This window comes from Suncus etruscus, chromosome 6, assembly GCF_024139225.1.
Source record: "Suncus etruscus isolate mSunEtr1 chromosome 6, mSunEtr1.pri.cur, whole genome shotgun sequence".
Lineage (NCBI taxonomy): Eukaryota > Metazoa > Chordata > Mammalia > Eulipotyphla > Soricidae > Suncus > Suncus etruscus.
This window is the reverse complement of record NC_064853.1, coordinates 13460687-13470343: the sequence shown is the minus strand read 5'-3', so window position 1 is coordinate 13470343 and position 9657 is coordinate 13460687. Positions and strand designations below refer to the sequence as shown.

The following is a 9657-nucleotide window of genomic DNA, read 5'->3' as shown; positions in this document are numbered from 1 at the left end:
TGTTCAGAGCCATTCCCAGTGAGACTTGACCATCTGGGTCGAAGGAGTCAAGGCTCATGGATGTGGAGTTGTCAGGCCAAGTTGTGCAAGGACCACCAGGGCCATCCCTAGTGATGCTGGGAAGACAACAGGGACATGTGATGCCAGAGTCTGAACTCAGGTACTATACTGCATTCTCTGCATATGCTCTGGCTGCTAAATAAACTCGTACCCCAGCACTGAAATGGAGATTTATTTTCTGGCCTTGGTTTAAAATAAATTTTTCTATAAAAAAGAGGGAGCATTTGAAACTTATCTCCCAGTTACCTAGAGATTTATGTTACACTTGAGAACATCAAAATGAGGTACACACAATCCAAAAAATTAAGTCAAGACATTATCCTAAAAAAAAAATAACCCACATTTCTTTTTGTGTTGTGTTTTTCCATGAAGCCACTTCTTCCCTCTGAATCCTCGGTCACTCTTTACTCAGAAATCATTTTCTTAGGCTGAAATGGGCAATTTAAAGTAGCTTAAATGCTAAAACGATGATAAATCTAAGAAAGCACTCAGGAGTGAAGAAACAAACAATCCTTTTCCAGGGTTACACAAGATTGACATTAATTGAAGAAAATTACCAGAAAGCATCTAAATAAGAAATGCTAAGTTAGTAAGTGAGAGATGTGGGGCTACAGGAATGAGGCCAGAAAACCTTCCTACCTCCATAGATGAATGGTCAGTAACAGACGATGTTGTGAGCATGTGTTAGCGTTATTAATTCAGCATCCACACCAGGAGAAAGGAAAGACAGAAAATGTGCTAACGAGAATCATACCAACAAAGGCCTAACCTGGGTGCCAGTCACCAGTAATCAAGAGAAACCCCTCAGGGTTCATGGCAGTTCCACCAATGCTACAATTAATTCCTCATCAAATAATATCTTACAAGTCAGAGACGCCAGTAACCGCCCCCCCCCCTTCACAGCGACAGCAGCAAGCACACACCGCAGAAGAGAGCAATGACTGACATTTGCAAAAGGGACTATTAAACAAACTCCAGGAGGGTATAATGACATCTTCTGCAACACCCTTTTAGTAGTTTATATAATGCCCAGGTCAGCCCAGGAACCCTGGTGCATACTTATCTAATCTCTTTCTTTTCAGATAACAGTGACAAAAGTGGAAGACATTTTCAAATTTAAAGATGGATGGGAGATTTGTTCAGGGTGCAGGGGAGAATAGGCTCATCCCATGAGTGGTGCTGCCCAGGTCCTTTGAGTGGTGAGGAAAGGGGAGTGAGGCCCAGAAGTGACTGTTGCTGGGGCAGCGCCCCTATGGGCATAAGTGGAGATGGTTCTACTCCAGGGAAGGGCCCTGGGCCCTGACAGTAGTCAGACAGTGAAGGCACAGGGGATTCTGGAGAGGATGGAAGCCACGTGCTGACCAGCCACTGGGGCAGAAGAGAGTGTGAGAGTAAGCGAGCTAGCGGCTGAGCAAATGTGCGTGATGAGGGACGAACAGACTCCAGGGCAGGAGGGGAGGCCTGACCTCATGCTTCTGTTCTGTCCGAGTTGCCATGTGTCCCCTCCCAACACATGGCACCACGGGGCTTTGCTGTCCAGGTCAGGGAGTGCTCGACCCGAGAATGACGTGAGTTCCTGCTCTCCCAGCCCAGCGTCTACCTCCTGGCTGAGGCAAGCTGGTAGGTTCCAGGGCTGGGATGAGTCTCGGGTACCTCTCTCAGACCATATCTATGGAGCTACCCTGATAGGGAAGGTCCAATTCTATGGGGCCTTAGTCTAGTTCTATAACTTAGTCATGACACGCTGCTGAAACGGGCTCTGGGGAGGCTGAGCTTTTCAACTGAACATGCCACGGCAGGCGGCATAGACACAAACTGCAAGAGCAATGGTACAATCCAGAGACTGGAATGGGGGAATCTGGCAGGTTCGCATCCTTAGAATGTTCTAAAATGTCAAGGCAGTGGCTTGTGTTTAACTGTGAACAAATAAACATTTATTGTTTTGCAAAAAACAAAAGGGGGGGAAATAATTATATTTCACATGCAAACCTATGTTTTAAATGTTCACATTTCTTTCTTTTTTTTTTTATTTAGGGGAGAGCGCGAACGCAGTCCCCCACTAACCACAAATTATGCAGTCGAGTTTCCCACATTTGGGGAAATCGCAGGGGTCAGCACACCCGGAGTACAATGAGTGAGCCTCACCCTGGGGAAACCACCTTCGTGATCATGGTATCTCCCCTGCCATGTAAGTATGAGTGTTCACATTTCTAACAGGATTTTGTTACTCTTTATATTTGGGGGGGGGGGTCATATCTGGTGGTATTCCAGAAACCCACGGGATCAATGCTCAGTTGTCACTATATCCTACCAACCAGAAGCTAGCATGGAGTACTAACTAGTCACTCTGTTTTTTCTGCCCCACCTAGGGATGCTCTAGGCTTACTCCTAGCTCTGCTCAGGAAGCCCTGGTGAGGCTCATGGAACTATATGAGATGCGGGGGATAGAACTGTGATAGGCCAATTGCAGGGCAAACTTTGCTCTCTTCTCTCTCTCTTCTCTCACTCTCCCTCTTCTTTTTTTTCTTTCTATCTCTCTCTCTTTCTCTCTCTCTCTGTCTCATCCCATCACTACTCTATTAATAGCTACAGCTAGTAGTGAAAAACTATAGCATAATGAGGGAGGGTGGAACACAAGCATATTCTGAAATGTGGTGTTGAGGAGAATCCACTAACCTTATATAAAGGCAGGCCAGGGTTTTACAGGGACTTTATCTTGGGGCTGAGATTTTTAGAAAAATAATAGTTACTAAACAGATGGAATGGGTAGTAATAGAGACAGCACATTTCACAGAAATAAAATGTGTAAAGGGCTCAGATTTGTGAGCCTGTAGACCTGTTATGGAAAGAGAGCATGTGCTGGTAGACAGCAAAAAAAAAAAAAAAAAAAGGAGGACTAAGCCATGAGAAGAGGTAGACAGAATATAGCTGGCCCTCTGTGTCATACTGAAGACCCAGAAGTTAGCAGTGAAGGTTGGGGGAAGCCACTGAAAGCTTCATCTGAAAAAGACAAAGGTGTGGAGGTCACTTGGGCAAACAGCAGGTAGGTAGACAGCAGAACAGCAAGGAGAAGTAAGGCAATGAGTGAGACAGAAAATGATTGCTGCCAAAAAGACTGAAAAACATTTATGAATGAATCCCCTACCCAGTGCCAGAGGCTTAAAGATGCATAGGACCTTAAAGATGCACTGCCTCACAAAAGGCAGGGTCCAAGTGAAGGAGTAAACTAAGTACAGGGGCCATTTTAATGTGCTTAAAGAATTTAGATAAAAAGCTTATATAAATCCAGGGGCCGGAGAGATAGCATGGAAGTAAGGCGTTTGCCTTTCATGCAGAAGGTCATCGGTTCGAATCCAGGTGTCCCATACGGTCCCCAGTGCCTGCCAGGAGCAATTTCTGAGCGTGGAGCCAGGACCAGGAGTAACCCCTGAGCACTGCCGGGTGTGACCCAAAAACCACAAAAAAAAAAAAAAAAATCTTGTTTAGGGCCCGGAGAGATAGCACAGCGGTGTTTGCCTTGCAAGCAGCCGATACAGCACCAAAGGTGGTTGGTTCAAATTCCGGTGTCCCATATGGTTCCCCGTGCCTGCCAGGAGCTATTTCTGAGCAGACAGCCAGGAGTCACCCCTGAGCACCGCCGGGTGTGGCCCAAAAACAACAACAACAACAAAAAAAAAAAAAAAAAAAAAAAAAGCTTATATAAATCCAGAGGGTTTTTTTTTAAGCCACACTTGGTGGTACTCAGGACTCACTTCTGACTCTGCTCAAAAGTCCCCCTTGTCAGGACATGAAGGGGTGCCAAGGATTAACCTAGGTCAACTGCATGCAAGGCAAGTGCCCTGCCTACTGTACTCCAGCCCCAGAGCTAATATATTTAAGGCATAACTATCATGAGAGTACTGCAAGTCAGGATGCAGATGAAAGGAAGTTTTTTCTGAGTGGTTTTGTTTGTTTGTTTGTTTGTTTGTTTTTTGGGCCACACCCGTTTGATGCTCAGGGGTTACTCCTGGCTAAGCGCTCAGAAATTGCCCCTGGCTTGGGGGATCGAACCATGGTCCTTCCTTGGCTAGTGCTTGCAAGGCAGACACCTTACCTCCAGCGCCACCTTGCCAGCCCCATGAGTGTTTTTTTTTGTTTTTTTTTTGGTTTTTGGGCCACACCCGTTTGACGCTCAGGGGTTACTCCTGGCTATGCGCTCAGAAATCGCCCCGGCTTGGGGGGACCATATGGGATGCCGGGGGATCGAACCGAGGTCCGTCCTATGCTAGCGCTTGCAAGGCAGACACCTTACCTCTAGCGCCACCTTCCCAGCCCCGTGTTTTTTTTTTTAAGGCATAAATAAATTCCTCTCTTGGCCGTGAAATGAGAAAAACCATTATGGTGAAAGGTAAGTGAATCAGCTCCATAGGCTGAAACATAGGCTTTGCAATATAGAAGCCCCAGGTTAAAATCCCTGACACTATACGGTCCAACAGCATCAGTTAGTATAGTCCACAATCCAAAAGCAACAGACTAAATAAACATGCGTCACATTCCATATCTCTTGAAAGCTCTAAAATATGTCTGTGCTATAAAATAAGAATAGAGTTAGACTTTTCAAAGATCAAACCCACCGGCCCAGAGAAATAGCCCAGTGGCTTCCCAGTAAGGATCGGGTGATGAGTTTCAATCCCCAGTGCTCCACATACACCAGGCATGTCCCAGCAGCACTGCTGCCCGCAAGCTTTAATATCACAAGTAATTTGTGGGTATACCACAGTCATGTAAGTGTAAGCACCACAACTAAAAAAAAGTTAAGCAAGAGTTCAAGAGAATAACTCTAAGGGGGCCAGAGTAATAACACAGTGGTAGGGCATTTGCCTTGCAAGTGGCAGGACCTGGGCCAACCCATAACTAATTCCCAGCATCCCATATGGTTCCTCAAGCCTGGCAGGAGTGATTTCTGAGCACAGAGTGAGGAATAAGCCCTGAGCATCGCCAGGTGTGCCCCACTGCCACCACTGGAAAAAAAAGGAATAACTCAAAGGATAGGGAAGAAATATAAAGGACTGGGGTCAATCAAGGCCCTGCATACTACTGTTACTACTGATCAGTTCCCACCTCACCAGCTTCAGCACTGGAGAAGGTAAAATACACTGAGAGCTGGAAATCTAACTCAAATGGAAGAGCACGTTTTCATGTCCGAGACCCAGTGTTTGATCCCCAGCACGGACATATCCCTATTACCACCAAATGTTTTACTGGAGCCTCCCTACTTATTATCTTGGGAGTGGTCCCCAAAAACAATTGAAAAAGAAAAAAGCCACATCAATGGAGCGCCTTCAAATGACGTGGGGCTGACCAGCACCATAGATTCCCAGAGCAGAAAGATCAGTTCCCAAAAAGGCCCTTCTATCCTTCCCACCCAATATAAATATATATAGAGCTGAGTAAGAACCCAGATATTTACTGAAAAAATAACATCAGGAGAAAAACTTCCTAAGAAGAATGCCTATAGTGATTCATGAAAAAGGAGATTCATGTGGAAAGGTTGTAAAAGTTGCTATGATAGGCCTGATTACATTAAATAAGACAATTATTTAAACATAAAGATGCAATATAAAATTAAGGAAAATCTGAGAGTTATATCTAAGTCTGAAAACAAGTAAACCAAAGGGGCCAAACTAAGCGAATTGTGCTACAGACAAAGAGGTTCTGGGTGATGGAAAGGTCTCCACTGCCAGTGCAGGGAAGGGACCGCACTTTGGCCAAGTCTGGTCTCCAGGTGGGCAGTGTTTGGAGGACTCAGGACATCATATTCTATCTCTGGACCACTTGGTAATCATTCCAAACCTCACACTCTTCCCCAGCCCCAGCCTCAGCGATAAGTGGGGAGAATAAATAACCAGAAACCTAGAGAGCCAACAAGCTGCTGGAACCCAATGTTCCTGTTTTCTGATTCACCGAATCAGTTGGGGTTGGGGTATGGGAATTGGGGGGGGAGGGGTTAAGTGGAGGATGTAGTGGCAGTTAGGGGTGTCCAAAGCAATGTCTGTATCTAATATCATACTAGTGGGAATATTAAGACGGACTTTCAGGTTCAGGTGCTTTTATAGATCTTTAAGTTTTCTAAAAGCTTTTTATAAATGCTCCATTTCAAGATAGATACATGCAGTGACTTTTAACCTGAAACCTGCTAAAGCCAAGGGAAATAACATTAGCTGAACCTCTGCCCATTTCTATCATGATGATCCCATTTTTTAAAGTAACTCATAAATGTGCATGACTCACATATCTGAATATAATGAGATATTCTTTTCGCATTTCATCTCCCAGAGCCAGTAACAAGAGTTACAGGGAGCCCTTTATGAAGAGCAGCCGATGTTTTGGCTAAACTCCAAAAACCTTGCGCCCAGGGGGTCTGAGAGTTGGCTCAAAGGGCCGAGTGTATATTCTGCATTCAAGAGGCTTGGCTTCAATCTCCAGCACCACATGGTCCCTGAGCACAACCAAGAACAAAGCTGAAAGTAAGCGCTGAACACTGCAAAGCATGGCCCAACCCCCACCCCACCGCCCACTCCTACCCCTATATATACCCTCCTAAAACATGCAATTGTGCTATGAAAAAAATATAAGACTCCAATCAATTTCCCTCACACAGCTACACAGATTTCTGCTACTCAGAACCATAAACCAATTTTCCTTCAAGTTTACAGACCCCTTTGAAGTTTACAAATTATTTTCACATATATTAGCTTAGCTGATCCCCAGAAATTCAGGGTCAATATTACTGGACCATCATTCAGGTTCCAAGAATTTAGGAACCTGTCCAAGGATATCCAGCTACTAAGTGTCAAAACTGTATGACTGGTACCCGTGTCATACAAACCAAACTTTCGTAACACATTGCTTTGTGATAATTTTTGTGAAAATTAATATATTAATATATATATATATATATATATATATATATATATATATATATATAGCGCAAGGAAAAGGAACTGAGTAGAAGAGGAGAATCACAAATATGAAAGGATGAGGACCAGGAGCCAAGCAGTCTCAGGTGCATTGATAGTGTTAAAGAAAAAGGACAGAACTACGGGGCCGGAGAGATAGCATGGAGGTAAGGCGTTTACCTTTCATGCAGAAGGTCATTAGTTCGAATCCCGGGGTCCCATATGGTCCCCCGTGCCTGCCAGGAGCAATTTCTGAGCACGGAGCCACGAAAAACCCCTGAGCACTGGGTGTAACCCAAAAACCACAAAAAAAAAAAAAAGAAAAGGAAAGGAAAGGAAAGGAAAGGAAGGGAGGGAGGGAGGGAGGGAGGGAGGGAGAGAGAGAGAAAGAGAGAGAGAGAGAGAGAGAGAGAGAGAGAGAGAGAGAGAGAGAGAGAGAGAGAGAGAGAGAGAGAGAGAGAGAGAGAGAGAGAGAGAGAGAGAGAGAAAGGAAGGAAGGAAGGAAGGAAGGAAGGAAGGAAGGAAGGAAGGAAGGAAGGAAGGAAGGAAGGAAGGAAGGAAGGAAGGAAGGAAGGAAGGAAGGAAGGAAGGAAGGAAGGAAGGAAGGAAGGAAGGAAGGAAGGAAGGAAGAAAGAAAGAAAGAAAGAAAGAAAGAAAGAAAGAAAGAAAGAAAGAAAGAAAGAAAGAAAGAAAGAAAGAAAGAAAGAAAGAAAGAAAGAAAGAAAGAAAGAAAGAAAGAAGATAAAGGACAGAACTAAATATTCAAGCCAAAGGCAACAATTAAATCAAGAGACCCAAACTTTAACAATCTTTAACAAACTTAAAATGGGCCTGAAATACTGCCAGACTAGGGGTAAGAGGGGGTGGTATGGGATGTACTCAGGGAATATTGGTAAAGGGAGGTTGGCACTGGTGGTGGGATTGGCCCTCATTCATTACATGTCTGAAACCCAACTATGAAGGACTTTGTAAATCACAATGGTTTCAATAAAAATTTTTTTGTGTGTGGTTTTTGGGTCACACCCGGCAGTGCTCAGGGGTTACTCCTGGCTCCATGCTCAGAAATTGCTCCTGGCAAGCACAGGGGACCATATGGGACGCCGGGATTCAAACCAATGACCTTCTGCATGAAAGGCAAACGCCTTACCTCCATGCTATCTCTCCGGCCCCAAATAAAATATTTTTAAATCTAAAATGTTTATTAATTAAATTAAAAAGTGGGACCAGAGATTAAAAAGTAGTTTAGCAGTAAAGCATATTCCTCACATTTGAGGTCTGAGATTCCACCCCCACCACAGGAGGATTGGATAAGTGAAATAGTAAAATGAAACCTGTTGGAAACTTCTAAATTTTACTCAGGAGAGCAGTTCAATCTTCGTCCTTTTATCTCCTTTGTATAGTGGGTCACTAGAGCATGGCCATCTAAGAAATGTCAACTAGAAGCCAGGAGATGCCTCAAGTGGGATGTCACCAGTTGACATGCCTCGCATATGACATTGAATTTTATCTCTGGCACCATGTGCCCCTTCCCCTCCATCCCAGCACATCCTTGATAGCCTTGAGCAACTCTGGACGCTATATAAAAAAATTAATCAAGGGTTGAAGAGATTGGGGCAAGACACTTGGAACACAGGCCACCCTGGTTAGATTCCCCCTATCACATACAAATCCTCTGAGCAATGCCAGGAGTGATCTCTAAGCACAGAACCAGGAGTAAATCTGAGCACAGTTGGGCATGGCCAAAAAAGAATATTTTTTAAGTCATCTAAAGATAGTACATTATAAACCACTGCTTTTTACTTGTCCCTATCCCATCCCAACCCATAAACAAAGACTAAATCTTGTCTATTTCCAAAGAGAGCAAAGAAGTGACTCAACGGAAATTAGAATCAGGCTAGTAGTAGTTCCAGGGCTAAAGCCAACCCAAGTTACCTCATCACCTTTCCTGTCCCTTACCAAGTGGGTTAAAAGCCTAAGAGCAAGGGCAGGGTAAACCAGAACAGAAATCCCAGGAGTTGGTTAGGGGCAAGCCAGGATAGGAACAGAAACAGTCTGCTCAACTGTGGATATGTCTGTCCTCTGCCATTCCCAACAAGGAGGGCAATTCTTGGGCCAGAGTGGTGGAGCAAGCAGTAAGGCGTCTGCCTTGTGCGCACTAGCCTAGGACAGACCACGCGGTTCAGTCCCCCAGCATCCCATAAGGTCCCAAGCCAGGAGTGATTTCTGAGTGCATAGCCAGGAGTAACCACAGAGTGTGGCCGAAAAATCAAAAAAAAAAAAAATTAAAAAGGAGGGAAATTCTTGAAACCTGCCTTCCAAATAGGAACTGCATGAGAGCATAAGGCTGAGCAAGATTAAGTGAACCACAGTCTGCACAGGCAGCATGGAGCAGTAGGGATCTCCATGCCTCTCTCCTTGTAGACATGGGACATTCAGTGGCCCTCCCTAGGAAGCAGGGCTTCCTAAGCAAACATTTCCAAAGCAACCAAAGGTGCTCAATTCCTTATTCCAGTCCTATTGAGTAGAATTAAATACTATTAACTATCCTTTATAAGTCGCTACTTGGAACCAATTAGTCAGCACATCCCTGTTTCAAAGCATGATTTTATTCACTAATTAGATGTTTCTTTTACCAGCAACTACAAATTTACTATCACTG

The 9657-nt window shown here is 44.4% G+C and overlaps 1 non-coding gene across 1 annotated transcript; it reads right to left on the bottom strand.

Annotated features, from left to right (window-relative positions):
* Positions 1-2091: 2091 nt before the first annotated feature.
* LOC126013121 (U1 spliceosomal RNA) lies at positions 2092-2256 on the bottom strand. The gene has a single exon (XR_007497452.1). It is a non-coding gene; the product is annotated as a U1 spliceosomal RNA (small nuclear RNA).
* Between the last annotated feature and the right edge of the window lie 7401 nt (positions 2257-9657).